We start from the raw sequence: 26,470 nt of genomic DNA on the forward strand, positions 1-26,470 counted from the left end.
TCCTATGGTGAGTGAATGTCTAACCTTTTAATAAACTGCTAATTTCTAAGTGGTTGTACCATTTCCACTCCCACTAGCAACGTATGAAGAGTTCCAGTTCTTCCACACACTTTCCAACATATGGTATGCTCCATCTTTTTAATTTCAGCCATTCTAGTGGGTGTGTAGTAGTGTCCCTTATAGGTTTAGTTGGTTTTCATATCTACACTTATTTTAAGATTTTAGCAAAGGCATCAGTACGTTTTATGCTCCTCCAGTGGTTCCAATGTGCACCCAGGATTGAGAACCACACTGGATAAAGCACACAGCCTCTTTTAATAGAGAAAAGATTTTAAGTATTGATTTTACAATGTGCATAGTCACACCCTTCATGCTAACGGCCCCAAACCACTTCTCATCAGATTTGGTCTTTCATACAAAAGCTGACTGGTGGTAGCTGCCATTTGCTATCACCATGTGAAAGGAAATGGGGGTGGGAAAAGAGGAGTTTCAGACTTTGCTAGAGGTAATACTGAGTGACCAGAAATTTCATATTAAAAATTTAGCATTCTCGAGGTGCCTGGGTGGCTCAGTTGGTTAAGCATCTGCCTTCTGCTCAGGTCATGGTTCCGGGGTCCTGGAATCGATCCCCGTGTCAGTCACCCTGCTCAGTGGAGAGTCTGCTTCTCCCTCTCCCTCTGAGCCTACCCCCTGCTTGTGCTATTGCTCACTCTCTCTCTCAAATGAAAATCTTCTCAAAAAATTTAACATTCTCAAAATAAACAAAGAACTCTTATAACCCCACAATAATACAACAAAGCAAAAGAAAGTAAGAAAGAGAGGCAAAATATCTGAATGAACACCTCACCAAAAAAAGAGACACAGATAATAAACAAGCATATTAAGAGATGCACAACTTCATTTGTCATTGGGGAAATGCAAATCAAAATGACAATGAGATACTACCACATACCTATTAAAATGGCTACAATCCAAAAAACTGACAATGCCAATTGCTGCTGTGAAGATGCAGAGCAGCAGGACCTCTCAATGATAGGTATGCAAAATGGTACAACCACTTTGGAGGGCAGTTTGGCAGTTTCACACAAAGTATACATAGTCTTATTATATGATCCCGAAACTCTACTACTAGGAATCAAGTCAACTGATTTGAAAACTTACGTCCATACAAAAATCCTGCCTATGAATGTTTAAAGCAGTTTTATTCATAATCACCAAAAATTGGGATCAATTGGTGAATGAATAAACAAACTGCAGTTTATCTACCTAATAGAATACTATTCAGCGATGAAAGGAATGAGCTAGGAAACCACACAAAGACTTAGATCAGTTTAAATGCATGCTGCTAAGTAAGTGAATAAAGCCAATCTGAAAAGGCTACACACTGTATGATTTCATTTCTATGACATTCTGGAAAAGGTAAAACTGTAGAGATGGTAAACAAAAATGCTGTTAAAAGGTAGCTATTGGGGTGCCTGGGTGGCTCAGTGGGTTAAACCTCTGCCTTTGGCTCAGGTCGTGATTCCAGGGTCTAGGATGGAGCCCCACCTCAGGCTCTCTACTCAGTTGGGAGCCTGCTTCTCTCTGTCTCTCTGCCTGCCTCTCTGCCTACTTGTGATCTCTTTTATCTGTCAAATAAATAAAATCTTAAAAAAAAAAAAAAAGGTAGCTGTTCAAGGGTGTCTGTCTGGCTCAGTCCGTAGAGCATGTGACTCCTAATGGAGCTGTGGGCTTGAGGCCCACATTGGGTGTAGAGATTACTTAAAAATTTTTTGGTTTTAAGAAAGTAATGGGGTACCTGGGTGGGGGACAACATTATTAATGTATTTAACACCACTGAAGTGTACACTTACAAATGGTTAAGGTAATAATTTTATGTCATGTATATCTTATCACAATAAAAAAATTTTAAGGCAAAATAAAAAAGAGATAGAAAGACTTCCTGGTGGTCCTCTGGTTCTTAGTGTAGCTCCCCATGGAGCCCAGTGGTACTTCCTGTCTGAGTTCAGTGAGCTATCAGAACTTCTCTACAAGAATTGCTTTTGGCTTAAGCCAAAGGTAGCAAGGATCCCTGCTTTACAGACGCATGCTCTAGAAGACACAATGTATGCATATGTATCTCAGTATTTCAAAGACGTTAATGCTTATTGAGTGATCTACCACTGGGCTCCCATGGGTATAGCCTCTGTGCAGTGTCAGTGCCAAGAAACCATCAGGCAAGTTTAATTTTCAATCAAGTCCATATTTCTTAAAATTCCTTTCCTCCCTTCCTTCTCATTCTCTACCATTCTCATACCCAGCAGCATCCCCAAAACATCTTTCTCCCTGCTTTGCTTTGAGCTCCCTGCCAAAAATCCTCTCCCAAGCTTTCTTGGGCTCTCTCTCTTCTTCCCTATCCTTCTCCTCCTGCTGATTTTTCTTCCATCCAGCCTGTCTAGTACTCCTCCCAGTGACTATCACTCAGGTGTGAAGCAGGAAAGGAATGTCTGAGAACATTGGCCAGAGGACAAGTAGAGGGTCAGAGGTCAGGCAGAGGGAACATTTTGTTAAAGGGCAAGAAAAAACACATACACTAGATACAAAACATATAATTAGTAATAACATACTAATTATACACTTTTCTGACTAAAATAGAAACCACAGTTTATATTTTATCAGTTTATATTTTAAAAGGCCAAGCACAGAAGCTTTACTATGACAGAAACACGAGCTATAGAGGTACCCAAGAGGTCTTGAGTATTGCTTGAACAAACCACTATTGCTTAAACAAACCAAAACTTAGAGGCTTAACACAGCTATTTATCATTATCTCTCAGGAATCTGTAGGTTGATTCCGCTCATCTGGGTGTTCCTCCACATACTCTGGTGTTGCTGCATTTAGATAAGAACTGGGGCTAGAATCTCCTGAAGGTTGATGGGGCTGGGTGTACAAGATGGCGTCTTCAGCTCATGTCTGAGGTGGCCTCTCTTCCCTCATGTGCCCTCTCTCTCTGATAGGATAGCCTGCTTCCTGGGTGTTCAGGGCTGAGAAAGGCAGGAAGAGAGGCTGCCAGCCAATAAGTGCTAAGTCCCCCATCCCTTCTGCTGTCTTCTATCGATCAAAGCAGTCATAGAGCCCATGCACATTCAAGGGGGAAGGAGAAAATGGATTCCACCTCTTGATGGAGAAGGGAGATATGGTCATGGCCATCTTTGGAAAATACAGTCTATTGCAGATGGTGTAAAAGTTATATGTTTAAATAAGAAGCAAATATTCCCTACAGTTAAGGATAATCCAAATAAAATGAACAGGAGAAACTTTATGAAATGTTAAACCAAAGGAAACCCTCCCCATCAAAAAGTGGCGGAAATCTTAATTGTGGTCAGTCCAGGTCCTTTGCCAGAGGTGAACACTCTTTAGCCAGGAGGAGGAAATGGGCAAAAACACGTGTTAGACTTGGTGGACATGCCAAAAGAGTAAGGTAGTAAGTCATAGTTGAAATCCCAACTCAATTTAAACTTAAACTGAGTTCCTCTGTGATGCCAGGGTCCATGTTGTCTATCCACTAACCATGTTTTGCAGACATATTCCAAGGAGATTGCTTCACTAGGGGAAATTTCTCCCATACTATCATCCCATGACACTCTGTTCTTCCTCACCTGTGATTCATTCAGCCCTTGTCTTCCCCACATCCCGAACTCTCTCACTGCCACTCCTGTATCATGAGGGGATTTCTGGAGTGTTCCTCTGTCCTGGCAGTTTAACTCTGCATTTTCATTGCAAATTTCTCAAGGAAAAGTAGTTTATTCTCTCACACTCCATGTACCTTAAGTTTAGAAGGTGAGTTTGCCCTTGTCCATGCTCCGCATTACTACTGGAGGACTTTAAGTGGTTTCTCCTTTTATTCAAAACAAAAGAAAGCAAAAAGCAAGGTGACTTCTCTTGAGGCTCATACCATTTGGGCAGGCCACTCTGTCTACCGCTTCTGATCTGTCATCTCCACAAATCTCAGTCAGTCCTTATCTCTCATTTTGAAACCCTAACACCTGACTCCCAGTCTTCCTTTAAGATGACTTTGTATCTTGTCATCATTCTGTTTGTCTGGAAGAGCCATGAATTATACCTGTTTCTTGTGTTCTCATCCAGTTAGCATTCTGCTACTCTGAGAAGTGGCTCAGGCTCAACAGTAAATTGTGGGCTGCCCTAATCCTGGATGACTTAAACAGTTACCTGGGATGACATTTATAACCCCTTGGCCTCTCATTTCCTTGATCACCTCAGCCACCCAAACCTATGATCACATTCTGGACATTGTGAGCTCCCATAATCTCAATGCCTCCAGAAGCAAAATTCAATCTACCTACCTTCTGAACACAACAACCTATCCTTACCCATAAAAGCTAAACTTTCTCCAAACCTATGCAACCTAGTCCTGCAGGAGAATCACATGACTGAGCAGATTACTTACACCATCACTGTCAATTTCAAATAGTTTCTCAGGCTGTTTCTGGAAATCTCATGAAATTTTTCTGGTCAACTCACTCTCCCATTCTCTGCAAGGACCTTGTCTAACTTTCTCCAGCTTCCCTAATTTAGGGCAGTCTTTGATAGTCCCTCCTATCTCGCTCCCAGCAGAGGGTTCTACTTATTTTCTTACTTTACAAAAGAAAATAGTCTTTAAACTAGAACTTCTGCATCTCACAGCTATCAAAAAGAAGAAAATCCTTGTCAACTCCAAACCCACCCTCATTCCTTTCTGGTAAAATAGAGGATATCTTATTTCTCTTTTTTAAGGACCAAACAATACACAATGTGAAAAAGACAGTTTGCTCAGTAAATGGTCATGGGAAAACTAGACAGCCACATGCAAAAGAAGGAAGCTGGACCACTTTCTTATACCACACACAAAAATAAATTCAAAACGGATTTAATGTGGAACCTGAAACCATAAGACTCCTAGAAGAAAACATGCAATAAACTCTTGGACATTGGCCATAGAAATATTTTTTGGGATCTGTTTCCCAGGCAAAGGAAACCAAAGCAAAAATAACCTATTGGAACTACATCAAACTAAAAGCTTCTGCACAGTGAGGGAAGCCATCAACAAAACCAAAAGGCAACCTACTGAATGGAAGATGTTTGCAAATGATACATACAATAAAGGATTAATATCCAAAGTACCTAAGAACTCATGCAACTCAACACTAATAAAACAAATAATGCAATTTAAAAATGGGCAGAGGATCTGAACTGACATTTTCTGAAGAAAAATAGATGGCCAGCAGACACATGAAAAGATGCTCAATGCCACTAATTATCGGGGAAATACAAATCAACACCACAGTGACATATCACTTCACACCTGTCAGAATGGCTAGAATCAAGATGAGAAATAAAAAGTGTTGGCGAGGATGTGGAGAAAAGGGAACACTTGCATGCTGTTGGTTAGGATGTTAATTTGTCCAGCCACTCTGGAAAATAATATGGAGGTTCCTCAAGAAATTAAAAAAAAAAAAAAAGAAAAAGAAATACCCTATGATCCAGTAATTCTACTTCTGGGTATTTGCCAGATGAAAATGTAAACACTAATTTGAAAAGATATGTACATCCTTCTGTTTATTACAGCATTATCTGCAATAACCAAGACATGGAAGCAACCTTAGTGTCCATCAGTAGATAAAGATAAAGAAGATATGGTATATACATACAATAGAAGATAACTAAGCCATAAAAATGAATGAAATCTTGCTATTTGTAATTATACAGAGGGACACAAAAAATATTTTAGTAGGTAAAACAAGTCCAACAGAGAAAGACAAATTTCTTATGATTTCCCTGATATGTGGAATCTAAAAAAAAAAATGAACAAAGAAAATACAAAAACAGACTCATAAATACAGAGAACAAACTGATAGTTGCCAGAGATGAGGAGGTACAGGGATGGGTGAAATTGATCAAGGCAATTAAGAGGTACAAACTTTGTTATAAATTAAATAAATCCCAGGAATGAAAAGGACAGTGTGGGAAATATAGCCACCAATACTACAATAATTTTGTATAGTAATGGGGGTAACTACACTTACCATGGTGAGCATTTTGTAATATATATAATTGTCAAATCACTATGTGTGACTATGAACACCTGAAACTAACATAATATTCTACATAAACTCTATTTCAGCTTCAAAGAAAAAAAGAACTTAAGAACTTTTCATCATCAGTTATCTCTACTCTCTTTAACATTTAACCTTGCTCTTCCTTCTCTTGGAATGTCTTTCCAGATCCTGGAAGGGCTGCCCCTTCCATTACTTTGCAAAGAGGTATTGGCTGCCCACTCTTCCATTCCTATTAAGTTACTCCGTTGCTGGACTTGACTTTCTATATACTGACTGTTCAGAACCTTTCTATCTCACAGTGAAGTCCCTACCATAGCCAGAAAGGACACACATGATTGGGCCACAATTTCCTCTTTGATCTCATATACCACTTGTCTCCCTCTCACTCTGCTCTGTCCATATTAGCTTACTTGCTGTTCTTCGAGCATCTCAAGTGCCTTCCTAACCCAGAGCCTTTGAATATTGTCATCCAAAAATCCACATGAATTAATCTCTCATGTAATTTAGGTCTGGCTCTTCAAGTGACACATATCAAAAAGATCTTCCTTGATTCCTAATTAATGCAACGGCTCCATCCCCACTACTAACACCCTCACCTTTTAATTCCCTTCAATATACTTCTATTACTTAACATATTAAATATTAATTTGCTTTTTCCCATCTTGAAAGTACCATCCACCAGAGCAGGAACTGTTTTCTTCACAACTATTTTCATTGTTCTTAGATGAGTAGGTAGGTGCCTAAAAGTTTTGTTTTTTGTTTTGTTTTACTAAATAAATGACGGAACTATCTTAATTTACCTAATTAATTTACACGTCTAATGTATGTCTTTGTACCTTCACCATCTTCCCCACATAAAAGCCCTTGAGGACACAGCTGTATAGGGGAAGAGGAGGTTAATTCGACCACATTTACACATCCTGGGTTTTTTTTATTTTATTTATTTATTTGACAGATCACAAGTAGGCAGAAAGGCAGGCAGAGAGAGAGATGGGGAAGCAGGCTCCCTGCTGAGCAGAGAACCCGATGAGGGGCTCGATCCCAGAACACTGGGATCATGACCTGAGCCGAAGGCAGAGGCTTAACCCACTGAGCATCCCAGGACACTGGGATCATGACCTGAGCCGAAGGCAGAGGCTTAACCCACTGAGCCACCCAGGCGCCCCATATCCTAACTGTTTTTAACTTCTGTATTTTCAGATCTCCCCACCCTCAGGAGGATTCACTTCCAGAGTCTCAGGTTAGTTCCAGTCAGTCCTTCGCTATTACAAATCCTGTGGCCAAGAATGGGCGTGGGTATTGCAAAACTTCTTGTCATCACTCTACTGTCCTCATACATTCCTAAAAGTGGGATTTCTGGATGAAACGGTAACTGCATAGACAAGTTTAATAGCTATTGCTGAATTCGCCTCCACGAGATTCACACGATTTTGGATTTCCACCAGAGATGTGTGTGAGTCCCCGATTCTTTACAGCCTCGCCTGCCAACTCAGTGTGGTTAAGCTTTGGGGGCGGGGGGAGGGGAGGTGGTTGCCAATCGGACAGTTGAGAAATGGGCTGAGCCGAGAAGGCCCTTCCCCACCAGACCCCCGACCTCCGATGCCCCCACCCCGGGGTCCGGCAGACACCGGCGCCCGGGCGAGCGTGTCCCTGCGGACTGGCGGGCTGACGCGCAGGCGCGGGGTCGCTCTGCGCCGCACTCCCGCGCCAAGTCCCCCAAGGGTGGGCTCCGCGCGGGGCGGGAAGCTCCGGCCTTGCTCAACAGGCCCGAAAGAGGAAGCGCAGAGGGGCTGAAGTAAACACTTGGGAAGGCCGTTGCAAAAGAGGTCAGGGTCTCGGGCTTCTGAGGAGCCGTCCTCTCGTCACAGCCCCTTTGCCACTAACATGGAGCGACGAAGAAAGATCAATTAGCGAGGGGATTCTCAGGGAAGGGGGCGCGCGTGGGGGAGGGGCGGGAGAGGATGGCCCAACTTTTCCCAGAATTTAAACTCCCCCCCCCCCTTTAAGGGTGCGGTGTGAAGGAGGAGAAATAAGGGAAATGAGGCACAGACCCGATGAGTTGGGAAAAGCAGCCCCCGAGAGTTAGGAGCCTGCATCCACGCGTCCTCCCGCGGCTGTGCCTCCAACCGGGCGTCCCCGTTGCACCTCGATGCAAGGCGGCGCGGAGGGCGCCACACGTCTGCGCGCTGCGTGGGAAGGGCAGGGCTGACACCACTTCCTCCCCGAGGCGGCGGACCTGAACCCGGGTGGAGCCCAGTGGAGCCCCCGCGCCTTCCCGGCCGCTGCCCAGCTCCCGGCCCCGAGCCCCGCCCGCGCCCGCGGTCGCGTCCGCGCAGAGTCCCAGCCGAGTTCCCGCGGAGCCGTCAAGGTAAGCGGCGCCGGCCGCTCCGGGCGCCCTGCGAGCCTCAGCCGGGTGTCTCGGGCAGCGGCGGACCATGTGTCCCGTGGGTCTGCTCCTGGCCGTGGCCCCGGAGAACTCGCGCCCTCCGCTTGGCCCTCGAGGGGAGCGCGTACCCGGGGTCCCCTCTGCTGACCTCAGCCCTGGACCCAGCTACGCGGAGGCGGGGGTGGGGTGGGGAGGTTGGGGCGCGGGCTGCTCTTCTCCGAGTCCTCTTTCATCACTCTTGAGTGGTTTCCTGCGCAGAAAATTGCTTCATGGACAGACGGGGACCCTGTCTAAGCCTCGCCGGTGGCAGCAGCCCAGGATCCCCCAACCTGACCCCTTGAAAAGCTTGCCTGAGGGGCATTTCAGGGCACTGTAGGTTCAGTGCAAGTCGTGTGAGAATTTGAGAGAGACAATCGCAGTCGGACGTGTCTTAGGGTGTTTCCTGACTTTAAAACTTTTGGACGACTGTTCTTTTTAAAAACATCTTTAACAGTGATTGGCCTTTTCACTTGAAAATAAGATAGAAGAACGATTTGGACACCAGGAGTCAGTCTCTTAATTTGGCTTGGAGTGAATGTCCAGAGTGCCATTTTACAGCATGAAGGAAACTGAGTAGGATGTCGTATCTGGGAGTCCCCCTGAAGACTTTGCCCCCTGCACCCCCTGATTTTCCCTGTGGGGACGTATTTCTTATTTATACCATTGTGGAACATCAAACATGTAGTTTCTCAGAGTGGTACCACTCAGAGTACAGTGGTTCCAAAAGGACTTTTTTAAAAAAATTTATTTATTTGACAGAGAGAGAAATCACAAGTAGGCAGAGAGCTAGGCAGAGAGAGAGGGGGAAGCAGGCTCGCCACTGAGCAGAGAGCCCGATGTGGGGCTCGATCCCAGGACACTGGGATCATGACCCGAGCCGAAGGCAGAGGCTTTAACCCACTGAGCCACCCAGGCGCCCCCCAAAAGGACTTTTAATGTGTTACTAAGAGAAAGAGAAAAGGGGTAACCGAGGAAGGTAACATAGGGGAAAGTTACTTGAGTTTATTACTCCCCGGGATATTATTTCTGGCTACAAAATGAGGTTTAAATAAAGGCAAGGGTGCTTAATTCCTACTACTAATTCTCAGTTCTAGGCCTCTGAACAGGAATTTCAGAAAAGAGAGCTTTTGTCCACTGGCAGTTTTCCCTCTGGCCTCACTGAAATAGTCTTACAGTTAAAGACTGGCTAGCAAAATCCACAGAAATCTGCCAAGAAATCTTCTATAATGTCTTCCGGTGGTATTTCCTGCCTGTTCAATATGTTGTGAAAGATCTCAGGAATATAATGTCATCTTCAGGCTATTAATACTTAATAATTTTCACACTGATACTAATATTTGTGTCTTTGTTGCGTCCTTGGAAAATTTGGATTATAGCTCCATATATGCCTGTAGCTAGACAAAGGTGACTTTGATTTAATTGCTTTAACCTCCCTGGACCTGAGATAACTTATTCATAAAGTGAGATTGTTGGACTAGAGGATGTCTGTCATTACAGCAGCAGTTGGAGAACTGTTATAGTTCTTTGAATTTGTCTTGTCTGATATGCTGGCAAAGTTAGAATTGCTGATCACACAGAAAAGAACAGAGAAAATCATAATGATAACAGATTTGTTTTTTAAGGATTCTATTTATTTATTTGACAGAGAGAGATCACAAGTAGGCAGAGAAGCAGGCAGAGGGAGGGGGGAAACAGGCTCCCTGCTGAGCAGAGAGCCCGACACACAGGGCTGGATCCCAGGACCCTGAAACCATGACTGAGCCAAAGGCAGTGGCTTAACCCACTGAGCCACGCGGGCGCCCCATGATAACAGATTTTGCTAGAGTCTAAAATATCAACATTTTTGAGGCCTTTTGTTTCTAAGAAGTTCCTCTATAAAAATAGTCAATTTTGAGTCTGTATGTAAGATGGCAGATTTCCATTCTGTTGGAAAACCTAGATGGGGAATTGATGTGCTCAGGCTTGAGCAGGTGGATATTAAATTTCAAAATTCTCCAATTATTATTTCCAAGAAATATAACTTTATAATATGGATTATTTTATGATTTAGTTACTTTAAATCTTAAACACAGTACTTGGTTATGTAGTGTCCATTAATTGTTTCGTATTTATATATCCTAGGAATGTATACCAATCACCTACTTTTTTAACCTTTTTTTACTTATAATTAAGAAGTTCTAGGTATTTTCATATTATTATTAGAATGAGCTATTTATAAAATTTATTGCCAAAATGTCTCTGTTTGATATGCTACTCTGAATTTCTTCAAACCATACTACTTTCAAAAGCATTATTATTTTCAGTTACTTCTAAATCCTCTTTTATCTTATTTTAATTATCTTTACATCCAAAACCTTTTAGTGAATCCACAATCTTATAATAAATTAACCTGGCATTTCATAGTTTACCACAACAAAATATTTTCCATTTTAAATACCTCATGAGTTCATTTATAGGCAATAGAAGGATCTTAGTAATTCTTGCCTCAAAATAGAATAATTCTTGGGGCGCCTGGGTGGCTTAGTGGGTTAAGCCTCTGCCTTCGGCTTGGGTCATAATCTCAGGGTCCTGGGATCGAGTCCTGCATCAGGCTCTCTGCTCAGCGGGGAGCCTGCTTCCCCTTCTCTCTCTGCCTGCCTCTCTGCCTACTTGTGATCTCTCTCTCTCTGTCAAATAAATAAATAAAAACCTTAGAAAAAAATTGAATAATTCTTATTAACATAAGTAATATTTTAGTATATAAATATGCCTATATTTTATGTCAGTTCTGTCATCCTATGTGGCAAGTAGCTTAAAGTTCAAGAAAAATATTATAAATTCAAGTACATAATAAATGCCAGGATTTGAGGTATTAGATTGGTACACTGACTGTATAGTCATGTGTACCTGTATTACAGTTATAGTTGTCATGAGAAACATGATTTGTAGGGGAAACTGCTATGTATTTGGAAAAGTTAACAGTAAGATGTCTCTTGAGTAGAGACAACAGCAGGACTAAGGAAGGGCACTGAATGAGCTACACTCAGTTTAATGGGCTAGACTGTACATGTGGCATGATAAGGCGGGGCCTATGGACAGCTTCTAGGGACTAGAGGATGGGACCTGCCACCGCCACATCCTCATTACCTAGCCAAATTCCTGGGACCATAGCTGGGACTCAAAAAGTGTTTGCTAAGTGTCTAGATAATATTAGTTCCCCTTCTGGGTTGTACCATCAAAATGTCACAGGTCCCTGACTTAGGCAGCCCCGTTGGTACCAGTCCTGAGGTCTGAGCAGGTAGAGATGGAGCATCACTCCAAGGAACCATTCCTTCCCAGCACACACTGTGAAGCTTGAATTCATGATGCAGTTTCCAGATATTTCCTGAAGATTGACGATGCACTTGAATCATTAAGAATCATATAGTAAGAGCTATCTTCTTTCTTCTCTGTCAACTCGGTTTCCTCTTTATCACCAGATGGTGATTGTAAATAAATAGTCTTTTTATTTAGCTTAGATTTTGGACCAGACTGCTAATTAATTAAGGTGTGTCATTACATTAATCCTCACATCCTGAGCCTATGCCGTTATTATCATTGAGGAAATAGAAGCACAGAAAGGTTAAGAGGGTTACACAGAGTGTGAGAAGAGGAGTTGACCTTTGAACTGAGCTAGTCTCATACCAAAACCCTAGGAGCTGTCACAGGGACAGAACTCAAATGGTGAAAAAACATGGGACCTTTCCTCAGTGAACTTCTAGTCTAGTTGGGTGGGGGGACATTAATGAACAGTTATAGTTCTATTCGTGACCAGAATTGTGTGCTGTGGAGGCAGATATCAGATCCCTATACCACAGTGGGGTCAGGGAAGAGGGGAGGATGAAATGAAGGTAACCAAGGAACTTGCCTTCCTATAGTGGGAAGACAAGATATTATAATCACTTGTGAAGTTATTATCTTTATATATGTCTTCTGAAAAAGTAATCTGCTTTGGCAGCCATCACATGTTTTCATTTTTATCTTTATTCTCATCCCTCTTGATAGCTTGCTAGGTTGATTTAATCAATAAAGCAATGAGTCTAATTTTTTTGTTGTTTCTCCTGGGGACCTTTCTGATTTGATCTCTTATCACAGATTCATCAGTGAGATGGTTATGGGCTCGGGGAGGGTATAAGTGCTAAATCAACAGCAATTATGTTTCCACAAACTGGCTAGAAGATTTATGCCCAGAGAGCTATATCATATCAAACTGGGGGGAAAATAAAGAGTGGTAGTAGAATAAATAAGTGCTAGACTGGATTTATTTTTGTCCTTCTTTTTTTATTATGAAGTGTTTCACACATATAAAAGATGGTGTATAATGTATATGTAAATTATAATAATAATAATGAGGCCAATACCTGGATACCTGTCACCCAGCTGAGGAAGTAAAATATTACCAGTATATCTTCTGACTTCCTCCTAATTGCATTCTCCTTTTTTCTCAACAGACACAATCAGTATTGAGAATGTGTTGATTTTTTTTAAAAAGCATTTAGAAAGCATGTATATGCATTTGTAAACATGTCAAACTGGGAATTAAGAGTACATTGGCACTTGGGAAACTGAGATTAGAATCTCCACCATCTGTAGGCACGATTATAAATAGAGTGCCCTGTTAAGTGAAGACAACTTATTTTAAATAACATAAAAGCAAAGTGGCTTATAAATGATCAGGAGTAAGTACCATGGAAATAGTTAAGGGTTTATCTTAGTCATTACTGAAATGACCAAGATTCACCAGTGGATGACTATAACTTTTAAGGATAATAAAGAATATTTAATTTAGGAACTGCTCCTTTTTTCATATTACTTAGATTTCTACTTTAAATACAGTTCAGTCATTTGAAAAATATTTGCCAAGCACTGTTTCAGCACATGTTGGCGAGCAGGAGAGGCAAAGATCTCTGCATTTATGGAGTTTATATTCTAATGGAAAGATACAGACAATAGTCAGTAAACAAAATTAATAAGTAAATAATATAGGTAGTAATAAGTGAAAAGTGTCAAAAAAAGAGTTGAGCAAAGTAAAGTTGTAGTATGTATGTATTTATTTATTTAAAGATTTTATTTATTTGTTTGATGGACAGGGATCCCAAGTAGGCAGAGAGGCAGGCAGAGGGTGTGGGGGGAGCAGGCTTCCGGTTGAGCAGAGAGCCCGATGCAGGGCTCGATTCCAGGACCCTGGAATCATGACCTGAGCCGTAGGCAGAGACTTTAACCCACTGAGCCACCCAGGCGCCCCAAAGTTGTAGTATTTAATAAGGTGGTCAGGCTTGGCCTCATTGGTTAGATACGATTTGAAAAAATTTTGATGGAGTTAACTAAGAGGCTGTGTGGGAGAACTGTGTTCCCAGCAGTGGGAACAGCCAGGGCCAAAGCTATAAGGCAAAGGTCTGCCTGGTGTATTCAAGAAACAAGAAGGTGCATGTGACTAGAAGGTATATGAACAGGAAGAGAGTAGCAAGAGGTGTGGTTGGAGAGGAACACAAAGAAGTGGCAGATCATGTAGGGTCTTGTGGGCCATTATAAGAATTTTCGCTTTTACGCTGAGTGAAATTGAGGGGCGAGTGTAGGATTCTGACGAAAGGAGTAGCATGATCTGACCATTTAAAAGGCTCACTCTGACTGCTCGAGAATAAGATGAACGAGTAAGGATGAAAGCCAGGAGCCTGTTAGGAAGCTTTGGGAATCACCATGTATTTTGAAGGTAGAGCCAACAGGTTGTGGGGTTTGAGAGAAAGAGGAGTCAGTGATGACTCCAAAGTCTTGGCCTAAACATCTGGAAGATGGAACTACCATCATTTGACGGGGGAGGTTGGAAAGGAGATGGTCAGAAGCTCAGCTTCAGGTATGGATATGAAATATCAACTGGTAATAACTATGCACTTATTAGATAGAAGGCTAAGGTCATTTAGGCTAGGTAGTTATTTGGGAAGAAACTGTTATTTTGATTTTACAAAATTAGAAATGATAGTTTGAGAGTTAAAGAAATGGAACATAAAACCAGATTTTTTAGGTCCTATAGTTTCTAACCATTTAACCATAACCAAGCTTTAACCATTCTTTCAAAATTTGCTGAAGAGGGAAGAAAAGAAAAAAAAAAAAAACCTCGCTGAAAGGGCTGACCAATAATCTTTATTACACAGATAAGAACATAGTCAACTAATCAGTACTCTTCCACCTCTGTGAGACTCTAGACAAGGAAAATTATTTTTAATGAGTGGAAAAGCAAGAAATAGATACTAAAGATCACACATAAAGTGCTAACCAGTGACATGGGCATTATGTAATACAAGGTTTCTGTGATTGTGTTTAATAGAAGATTCTGAGGGATAAAGGACAGAGGCCTTTTCCAGAAAGATTCTTATCTCAACCAAAGGCTAAGATCTTTATATTTTCAAAATCTAAGACCAAATTCAGAAGAGAGGGGAGCTTTCCTCTTGGCATGGCTGGATTTCAGACAGATGCAAGTGTTTGAGCAGGGCTAAAGGGTCACTAACAGCTGTTGAAAATGTTAGATGACACCATTATAGTATTTGAAAAGCTGAAAGTACTTCCTACTTCATTAAGAAGTAGACTAAAATGGTGATAATTTATACTTCGTTTGTTCTGGCTATAACAGGCATCAAAACAGCATGGTTATGGAATGTTAGTATTTAGTGGAATGCTATTTTAGTGGTCGATTACCATTTAATAGACTGTTTTTCACCAGGCACAACTCCAGTTAATTGAAGTTAAGCTTCAGTTAAGTTTATTAAGATTTCATCTCAAAAATAAAAGAAAGAATTCATTAGGGGTGAAGGGAATACCACAGATTTACAGTATATTAATTATGTTACTAATTAAGTAAATTTATCTAAGACTTTGTTTATAGTACAACATTAACAAACTCATTCATGCCTGCTAATAATATAAAATCCACAACTGACAGGTCAATGAACTGAGTAGCTTTAGGATATAGTATTAGTTTTTGTGGTTTTTTTTTGAAGAGGATGGCTTCCTTCTGATTAAATTCCATAAATGATATGGCTTAGCAAACCAAGACTATTTCTTAACATGCTTACTAATTCAGTGACATTATATTTACTGTATTGCAAGCAACAAACATAAATGAAGGTGCTCGAGCCGTGACTGTGGATAAATGCAGTGCAGTGCTGTAAACACATGGCTCATAAGACCACTAGTGAATACAGAAGCTGAAATTCCAAGGTAGCTCACTCCACTATCAGAGCAGAGAAGCATCCCTCAAAGTGAGGCTTACAGAGGGAGTATGGTTCTTACACATATCTTTGAGTTGCATGAAACTGCTCAACATGCTGCAATCAGAATTTTATTTTATTTTTTCAGTTTCAACACACATCTATTGAAGGCCAACCATGTGCCCAGGGTGAAGGATATAAAACAGAATAAGATGTGGCCCCTAACCTCAAGAAGCTTCTAGTTGAGTGGGAGAGACAGGCCTGTAATAAACATGCATAAACAAATATGCAATGATAGGTGCAGAAATAATATGGTGAAGAAGTCACTATAGAGAAGAAATTAATGGGGGGGGGGTGACCAAGAGGCACTTTAAAGGATAAAGGTATTTCCAGGTGCCCAGTGGAAGAAGGCCACCCGAGGCACATGCTGGAGCATAAAGTACAGTGGGAAAGGAAATGGGGCAATTCTGATTTAACATTTGGTGAGTAATATGCAAATTGGACTCATATGATATGGTCACCACAATCTACCATCTTTGAGTCAAACGTTTAGGCACTTGTAATAACAGAACTGTAGCTCTCTAGACCAGCCCTGTTCAATAGAACTATAATGCAAATCATATGTATAACTTCAAATTTTCAAGAAGCCACATTAGAAGCAGTAAAAAAAAAAAAATCACTAATTTTAGTAACATACTTTAATTCCTATATATCCCAAATCGTCATTTATCTGATTAATATTAATTATACTAAATTGCACTAAGCTTAAGTAATACTAAAATTATTGAAGTCGTTTGCTCTTTTTCTTCATACCAAGTTTTTTAAACTAAACATACTTTACCCTGATAGCACATCTCCGTTTGAATTAGCCACCACTGAAGGGCTCAATGGCCTCACGAACTACCGGCTACCAAATTAGGTAGCGCAGCTCTAGATAATGGCACAATTATTGTACCCTAACTATGTGCTGACTCTTCAGATGCATGGAGGATATTAGATGAATTACAAAGTAAGCTAAAGGGAAAAAGAAGGGAACAGCATTTTCTATTAGTACAGGATCTATCCCTGGAACTTGATTTTAATTTATATTTAAGTCTGCTCTCAAATACTTTATTAGTCCTCTAGTAGCAAAAACAAACAAACTTAGATTATCATTGCTTACCTTCCTTTTTACTCTTTCTCTTCCCCTCCCGCCCTATTTTTTGGATTCTGCCTAATACTAACAGGGACCGAAAAAGAATGGAAATAAATGGTGGAGCAGTATGCCCTAAACCCACATCCGCCAAAATGTGAACTGTTGCCCTGGGCAACGGTGGTTACCACCTCTCTCTCTGAACCACCGCCCCCCCCCCACACACACACCGGTTTCCACCTACTAGTTCATAAGCATCAACAGCAACTCTCTTTGCTGTGGTTCCCAAGTCTAGAAATACACCTCCTGGGGGGTTCAGGGAGGGCAGGTAGTGATAAGATTTGGAAGATGGAGTTGTTTTGATTCATGGGTTTGGTATGAAAAAGCCTCAGGGATATTCTGATGCTTTCTCTTGTTCAGAATGGTTAAGAATCTCTGTCGTAGAAACAATACTTACAGATGTCCTTCCCAGTGGCCCAGTCCTTTTAAAATGCCTGCTCGATGAAAAAATGGCAGTCCAGCTAAGGTTCTAGGTATACAGAAATGCAGCCAACGAAAGTACCCATCCAGTTGTGAACACGGGAATGTATGTGTGAATATGTGACTGATATTTGTCCACTACTGTTTTAGAGAGAGAACATAGTAATAAAAGTAACTATGATGTTGATAACAATAATAGCTGATACTATCACTTTCTATGCACCTGGCACCCTACTAAGCACTCTACAGACACCAGCCCATGCCCGTGGGAGAGGGTCTGTTTTTCATTGCCATTTTACAGCTGAAGAAACTAAGCCAACCGAGAGGTTAAATACCTGCCCAAGATTACCCAGCTGCTGAGTATGTTTACTGAGTAAATAGTGTGTGTCAACACTTGATGAAAATACAAGGTTCTGTATCTGAGCTCATGATGTAGTGTGAAAGACACACAATTATATTAGAACTGGACATGTAGACATTATAACAGAGGTTTGAGCAAAGCAGCTGTCAGTTTCCACCTCTTAATAATCACAGTCCTTATTTTCTGAAGGCAACATGGAGTGCTCATTGTGAACATGAACTTTTGAGTTAGACCCAGGCACAGTCCAGTTCACCACTTGCTAGCTACGTGAGCAGAAATTACTTAATTTCTCTAGGCTTGAGTTTTAAAACTATAAAATTAGAATAATGTCACCATGTCAGGGGTTGTTTTGAAAATTAAATGAGACGCTCTGGATGCCTGACCTGTAGTGATTGTTCCATATTTGTAACTCCTACTCTAGTTACTTTAAAGTTGGTGTTATGGGGTGCCTGGGTGGCTCAGTGGGTTAAAGCCTCCGCCTTCGGCTTGGGTCATGATCCCAGGGTCTGAGATCGAGCCCCGCATCAGGCTCTCTGCTCAGCAGGGAGCCTGCTTCCCTCTCTCTCTGCCTGCCTCTCTGCCTACTTGTGATCTCTGTCTGTCAAATAAATAAATAGAATCTTTAAAAAAAATAAAGTCGGTGTTAGTATATATTAATAGGAGCTAGCGTATAGTGAATTCTAAGTGCCAGCCATGACACTCTGCCAGGTACCAACAGAGTTAAGGTATAAATTTTGCCTCTGCAACATAGTCTAGAAGATAACAGTACATACTAAGAGATAAACCGTAAGGAAGCTGATGAACTGTCAAATTAGTGATCCTCACACTGCTGCTACCGGATTCAAGATAAGGGTAGATCACCAGGATCCAACAGTGAGCCTTGAACTGTCCTTGCATAGTGGGTAGGACTAATATAAGTCAAGAAAAAGAAGAAAATAGCGCAGAGACAATACAAACAGTATATATGGAGGGAGAGAAATAAACTACTTTCACTGTAAGCAAAGGTTTAATGAAAGATGTTGGTGAATTTGGAGTGGTGTGTGCGGTGGATTGTTGATGAGCTCATCCTGGAAGTTATTTTCTCTTATCAGCTTTTCTAGCCAGCTGGGAACATGCCAGGATGGCCTGCACACAGGCAACAACGAGGGCCATAGATCAACCATCTAGCCTCGGCTTCCTGGCTAGACTAGACTTCCTGACCTACTCCTTCACCTTCTGCTTGTTTTTCTCTGATTGACATGGACTTTCCAGATTTGGTGTTCGTACCCTTTGGAAGAAGAGTGTTCAGATAGCCTACTGACTTGACCTTGTAGACAGCTGATGTTCCTTGAGCTACAGTACAAACCCTGATCACTCCTGGAAAAGGCATCAGGGGCCAGTTGCCCCTGGTGCATATAGACAGAAGAGGGCCTTGAATGGCCCTCCACAATTTGATATAAAGGAACAAGAGAATAATTTCATTTCTGACAGGCTATCTCTGCTGCACAGCTTCGTTTGTGTTACTCAGGAACATGCTGGGACAATGAGCCAGATGGTGTAAGGAGTTCAAACTCTTTACCAAGAGGCAAATAAATGATAGAGATGCCATATCTTTTAGGTTATTGAAATATGAAGGTGAGCCATGAATCAAGTGCTGTGAACTTATTATCATAAAAAAAGGATTTAAGGTTTGTAGTTTAACTTAGTAAAGTTACATGGTAGCTGCTCTGTGAAACACATATAAAACACATATACTTCTAAAAGTTGAATTTCACTCCATGTCTGTTGATTCAGTTGTTTGGGGTTCTTGAGGTTTTGGGGTATTTTCTTTTGTTTTGTTTTGCCAGAATCTGTGTATTTTAAATCAAGGATTAATTTCTATGCCAGGTTAGTCACTCATCTTTCTATGGTTGGACTCAGTCTAAGCCAGTATTGTTGGAATTTGGTTCTTTGCAGGAGCAATGATAAATTTACCCTAAATCCATTTGGAATAGTCCTGGACTATAGCATATAGTGCTTGCTGTTACAGTTTCTTTATATTTTTATCAGAGTGGCTGGTTCACTGCTACATACATTTGCATGAATGACTCAGTGAGTATTTTCTGATTCAATGTGCAGAATACTGTTAGTTATTACATCACAGAAAGGGAAAAAGACCTTTTGGGGGGGAACTTAAAGTATAAAAAACACTCTGTTCTCAATAGTATCCATTAAAAATGACTCGTACTCCACAAAAATGAACTCAAAATGGATCATAGACCTAAATGAAGTGCTAAAATTGTAAAACTCTTGGGAAAAACATACGATTAGGTCTTTATAAACTTGGGTGAAGTAGTAGTTTCTTAGATACAATACCAAACAAACACACACATGCACAAATAGATAAATTGGACTACTTTCAAATTTAAAACTTCTGTGCTACAAACAGTGCCATCAAGAAAGTGCAAAAACGGGGCGCCTGGGTGGCTCAGTGGGTTAAAGCCTCTGCCTTCGGCTCAGGTCATGATCCCAGAGTCCTGGGATCGAGCCCCACATTGGGCTCTCTCCTCGGCGGGGAGCCTGCTTTCCCCTCTCTCTCTGCCTGCCTCTCTGCCTACTTGTAATCTCTGTCAAATAAATAAATAAAATCTTTAAAAAAAAAAAAGTGCAAAGACAATGCACAGAATAGAAGAAAATATTTTATTTGAAAATTCTATACAGAGAGTCCCTACCTTATAACGGTTCGATTCATAGTTTTTTTTTTTTCAATTTACCATGGTGTGAAAGCAGTGCTCATTCAGTAGAAACTGTACTTTGAATTTTGGGTGTGGATCTGCTCCCAGGCTAGCAATACGTGATGCTGGGCAGCGGCCCCAAGCCTCAGCCCCACCAGCCTCACAATCACGAAGCTCAACAACTGATGGGCTTATGACTGTTCTGCACCCACACAACCATTGTGTTTTTCACTTTCAGTGCAGTGTTCAATAAATTACATAAGATATCCAACACTTTATTATAAAAGAGGTTTTGTGTTAGATGATTTTGCCCACCTGCTGGCTAATGTAAATATTCTGAGCACACTTTGCTCAGGCAAAGCTATGATGTTCAGTAGCTTCAGCATATTAAGTGTATTTTTTACTCAGGATTTTCACCTTATGATGATTTTATTGAAACGTAACCCATCTGTGTTAAGGGACTTATATTCAGAATATTTAAAGAAGTCTTATGACAACAACATAATACTGCATATAAAAGACACATAATCCGTTTTTTTATTAAATTTTTTTATTTTTTTATAAATATATATTTTTTTATCCCCAGGGGTACAGGCCTGTGAATTGCCAGGTTTACACACTTCACAGCACTCACCATAGCACACACCCTCCCCAATATCCATAACCCCATATAATCCATTTTAATACTAGGGAGAGGCTCTGAGTAAACTTTTCTCCAAAGATAAAGAAATGACCAATTAGCACATGAAAATGGCTCAGCAACATTAGACAAACGGGAAATGCAAATCAAAACCACAGTGAGAACTTCATGCTGACTAGGGGGGCTATACTTAAAATGACAGACACACGTATTGATGAGGACATGGAGAAATTTGAAACTTCATACACTGCCAGTGGAATGTAAAATCCCACCACAGATTTGGAAAAACAGTTCCAACAGTTTCTCAAAAAGTTAAAGTTATCATACAACCCAGCAGTTACATTCCTGGGAATCCTAAGAGAAATGAAAACCCATTCCATGCAAAATCTTGTACACATATATTCATAGCAGCATAGTTAATAATAGCTGAAAAGTGGAACCACCCATATGTTCATCAGCTAATTAATGGTTAATCAAAATATGGTGTTTCAATACAATGAAATATTCAGCAATAAAAAGAAACAAAGTGCTGATAGATATTACAACATGGATGAACTTTGAAAACATTATCCTAAGTGAAAGAAACCAGACACAAAAGGCCACATTTAAAAAAAAAATTTTTTTATTTAAATTTTCCATAGTTAGTGTGAAGTGAAATATTGGTTTCTGGAGTAGAATTCAGTGATTCATCACATAAATACAACACCCAGTGCTCTTCACATGCACCCTCTTTGATACCCATCACCCATCCAGCCTGTCCCCCACTCACCTCCCTCCATCAACCCTCAGTTTGTTCTCTATCATTAAGAGTCTCCTAGGAGTACCTGGATGGCTCAGTGGGTTAAAGCCTCTGCCTTCAGCTCAGGTCATGATCCCAGGGTCCTGGGATCGAGCCCCGCATCGGGCTCTCTGCTCGGCAGGGAGCCTGCTTCCTCCTCTCTCTCTGCCTGCTTCTCTGTGATCTCCGTCTGTCAAATAAATACATAAAATCTTTAAAAAAAAAAAAAAGTCTCCTATGGTTTGTTTCCTCTCTCCATTTTTTTCCCTCTCTCCCATATGTTCTCCTGAGTGAGATAATACGGTGTTTGTCTTTCTCTGACTTATTTCACTTAGCATAATACACTCTAGCTCCATCCATGTCATTGCAAATGGCAAGATTTCTTTCTTTTTAACAGCTGAGTAATGTTCATATATGTATGTATGTGTGTGTGTGTGTGTGTGTGTATATATATATATATATATATATCCCGTCTTCCTTATCCATTCATCAGTTGAATGGACATTCAGGCTCTCTCTATAGTTTGGCTATTGTTGATAATGCTAGTGTAAATATCAGGGTGCATGTACCCCTTAGAATCTGTATTTTTGTATCTTTTCGATAAATATCTTGTAGTGCATTTTCTGGATTGTAAGGTAACTCTATTTTTAACTTTTTGAGGAACCTCCATACAGTTTTCCAGAGTAGCTGAACCAGTTTGCGTTCCCACCAATGGTGTAAGAGGTTTCCTCTTTCTCCACATCCTCACCAACATCTGTTGTTTCTTGCGTTGTTAATGTTAGCCATTCTGAAAAGTGTGAGGTGGTATCTCATTGTGGTTTGCATTTCTCTGATGATGAGTGACGTTGAGCATCTTTTCAGGCGTCTGTTAGCCATCTGGATGTCTTTGGAAAGGTGTCTATTCATGTCTACTACCCATTTCTTAACTGAATTATTGGTTTTTTAGGTGTCAAGTTTGGTAAGTTCTTTATAGATTTTGGATACTAACCCTTTATCAGATATGTCATTTGCGAATATCTTCTCCCATTCTACAGGCTGCCTTTTAGTTTCTCTGATTGTTTCCTTCACTGTGCAGAAGCTTTTTATCTTGATGAAATCCCAGTAGTTCATTTTTGCTTTTTGTTTCCCTTGCCTCCTGCAATGTATTTAGTAAGAAGTTGTTATGACCAAGGTCAAAGAGGTTTCTGCCTGTGTTCTCCTCTAGGATTTTGATGGTTTCCTGTCTCACATGTAGGTCTTTCAGCCATCTTGAATTTATTTTAGTGTATGGTATAAGAAAGTGGTCCAGTTTCATTCTTCTTCCTGTTGCTGACCAGTTTTCCCAACACCATGTGTTGAAGAGACTGTCTTTTTTCCATCAGATATTCCTTCCTGCTTTGTTGAAGATTAATTAGTTGACTATATAGATGTGGATCCAATTCTGGGTTCTCTCTTCTGTTCCATTAATCATGTTTTTGTGCCAGCCACCATACTGTCTTGATGCGTACAGCTTTGTAATATAGCTTGAAATCTGGAATTGTGATCCCTCCAATTTTGTTTTTCTTTTTCAATATTCCTCTGGCTATTCGGGGTCTAAAATATAAATTTTAGAATTGTTCATTCTAGCTCTGTGAAAAATTCTGTGGTAATTTAATAAGGATTGCCTTAAATGTGTATATTGCTTTGAGTAGTATAGACATTTTAACAATGTTTTTTCTTCCAATCCATGAGAATGGAATGGTTTTCCATTTCTTTGTGTCCCCTTTAATTTCTTTCCTAAGTGCTCTATAGTTTTCAAAGTACAGATTTTTTTCTTTTTTCTTTTTTTTTTTTTTTTTTTTTTTTTTTTAGGGGATGGAGAAGGGGCAAAGGGAGAAAGAGAGAATCTTAAACAGGCTCCATGCCCAGCACAGGGCTCGATCTCACAGTCTGAGTTCATGAGCTGAGCCATAATCAAGAGTTGGACGCTTAACCAGCTGAGCACCCAGACACCCACAGTATAGATCTTTAACTCTTTAGTTAGGTATTTTCCTAGGTATCTTATTGTTTTTAGTGCAATTGCAAATAAGATCAATTCTTTGATTTCTTTTTCTGCTCCTTCATTATTGGTGTATACAAATGCAATAGATTTTTGCACATTGATTTTTTATCCTGCAACTTTGCTGAATTCATGTATTAGTTCTAACAATTTTTTGATGGAGTCTTTGGGATTTCTACATAGAGTATCATGTCAAAAAGACAACATATTTTATGGTTTCATTTATATGAAATGCCCTAAATAAGCAAATTTATATGGAGAGAAAGTAGATTGGTGATTGCTTAGGGTGGGGGAAGAAAATGGTGAGTGACTGCTAATGAGTATGGAATTTATTTATTTATTTCTTAAAGATTTTTTTTTTTTTTTTAAGATTTTATTTATTTAGTAGACAGAGATCACAAGCAGGCAGAGAGAGAGGAGGAAGCAGGCTCCCCGCTGAGCAGAGAGCCCGATGCGGGGCTCGATCCCAGGACCCTGAGATCATGACCTGAGCCGAAGGCAGAGGCTTAACCCACTGAGCCACCCAGGCGCCCCAAAGATTTTATTTATTTGACAGAGAGAAAGAGACCGTGAGAGAGGGAACACAGGCAGGGGGAGTGGGAGAGGGAGAAACAGGCCTCTTGCTAAGCAGTGAGCCCGACGCAGGGCTTAATCCCAGGACCCTGGGATCACGACCTGAGCCGAAGGCAGACAGTAAATGACTAAGCCGCCCAGGTACCCCAAGTATGGAGTTTCTTTTAGGAGAGAAGAAAATGTTCTAAAATCAGATTTTAGTAATGGTTGCACAACCCTATGGAAATACCAAAAACTATTGAATTATAAACTTTAAATGTTATATGAACTATATCTCAATAAAACTATTTTTTAAAATATGGCATGCAGGGCCTGTGTTCAAGGTGCTGCTCTAACCCCTAAGAAGATGAAAAGATGCATTAGAAAAGACTCCAGTACCTTAAAGAAAGCATCTGGTGTGCCTGGGGATTATAAAGAAAAAGTAGTTACAGCAACAGAGGAGGTTTTATGGGAAGAGCATGATGATGTCTGGAAGATGAAGTGGGAGAAGTTGTTGGGGACTGGACTGTGAAAGAACATAAAACCCACCCTGTGTTTCTTCGCTGAGCATGTTCTTGCCTTGTCTCATCTACTTTTCCACTTCCTAATGCTTCTGTTTCAGTTCCACAATTCTCGTGGCTCACGCACTTGACTTCAGTGCCTTCTGCCCAAACACCCAGTCTCAGCCTTACTTCACTGCACTGATCTTCCCTGGCATCTGATTAGCACCCACAGCTGTGCTGACTTTCTCCCCAGTTCCCAAGATGATCGCTAATTTAGATCTTACTCCACCATGACCTTACTCCACCCCCCGGCAAGCCGGGAGGTGGGGAAAGTGGGGGTTGAGGAGCAGGGTGGAGAAGAGGAAGCTGGAAGAAGACAATGCTGTGGTTGAACCACTGCCCTCTGTGGGAATGACCTGTGGACAATGGAAGTATAAATGCAGGACTCGGTGTGAGGAGAGAAATAGAGACATGGATAAGCAAGCTGTTTCTGCTTCACTCTGCAGAAATATCTACAGAGATTAGATAATAGGAGTAAAGATAATAGAAAACAAAGATCAGGGAGGATCTACCCCAAAAATAATCCTAAGTCTCAACTAAAATGACTAAATCATTTTTATGAAGTGGTAACTTCATTGCTGCCTTTGTTTCGAAAAGTAGTTATAGCTGCATCTTTATTCATATTTGTGAAATCTGGATATTTTTATGGTCATACCTTTGCCAAGACAGCCACCTAGATAACAGGAAAATGAGTGGAATGGAAGGTGTGAGGACTTAATGTGTAGTTTCTTGGAAGTTTTACTGAACCGTCTATCTGGAAAAGTTCATGAACACCTGATCAAAGAAACTAACAAGGAACAGTTTCCCATTTTTCTCTCTGTGTCCCTAATAAAATTAACCTAAATTGTCTCTTAATATATCATGTCTTTTATATCAGGACATCAGTGAACAGTTGCAGTGTTTTAAAATAAATTATTGGTGGTAAAGTTGGTGCAAAATAAAGATTATAATATGCCAGCCAAAAACATTTAGACTCCATTTCATTTTCTGTTTCCCATTATGGTAATATTATAAAGCACCAAATTCTTTAATATTCTTCAATTTATTTCTACATTTGTTATGTTCCATCATTGTTTTATTCTTATACTATTACTGGTTTGCTTTAATTATTATCATTGTGGAAGGCTTTCATTCTTTTTTTTTCCCCCCCCCTCCAAATTTCCTCTGAATTTGACTCTGGCTAAACCGAGTATGTGTGTGTGTTTATGTTTTCCTATGGCTATTTTCTAGGTAGTTTGAAATTGTCCTTTTGAAATTTTTTCCTCTAATCCCAAAGTTGTTAGGGAAATACCTTTTTCTTAAGGATTTCTTTTATTTATTCAATATCTTATTAGTATTTTCCATTTTATTATATTTAACTGGAAAATACAGCCTATACAATTTCTCTTTTAGATTTATTGAGATTTTTCTGGTATATGACTAGTTTCAATAAATATCATAAGCTAAGGCTTAATTTTTAATGCAAAACCTGATTTTTACTCAAATCTGTTGTAATATTTTAATTTTTTCCATT

The 26,470-nt window shown here is 40.4% G+C and overlaps 1 protein-coding gene across 2 annotated transcripts in view; it reads left to right on the forward strand.

The window, feature by feature from the left end:
- Positions 1 to 7,813: 7,813 nt before the first annotated feature.
- APBB1IP (amyloid beta precursor protein binding family B member 1 interacting protein) overlaps positions 7,814 to 26,470 on the forward strand; it is a 111,580-nt gene continuing 92,923 nt past the window's right edge. Inside the window, exons 1-2 of one of the 2 annotated variants that reach the window (XM_032848956.1) lie at positions 7,814 to 7,922; positions 8,104 to 8,464. The gene's annotated coding sequence lies outside the window, so the exon portion shown is untranslated. The remainder of the gene's footprint in view (positions 7,923 to 8,103; positions 8,465 to 26,470) is intronic. The other variant, XM_032848955.1, reaches the window with a different exon arrangement.

The sequence above is a fragment of the Lontra canadensis genome, unplaced genomic scaffold, assembly GCF_010015895.1.
Source record: "Lontra canadensis isolate GAN:19392208 unplaced genomic scaffold, GSC_riverotter_1.0 scaffold215, whole genome shotgun sequence".
Lineage (NCBI taxonomy): Eukaryota > Metazoa > Chordata > Mammalia > Carnivora > Mustelidae > Lontra > Lontra canadensis.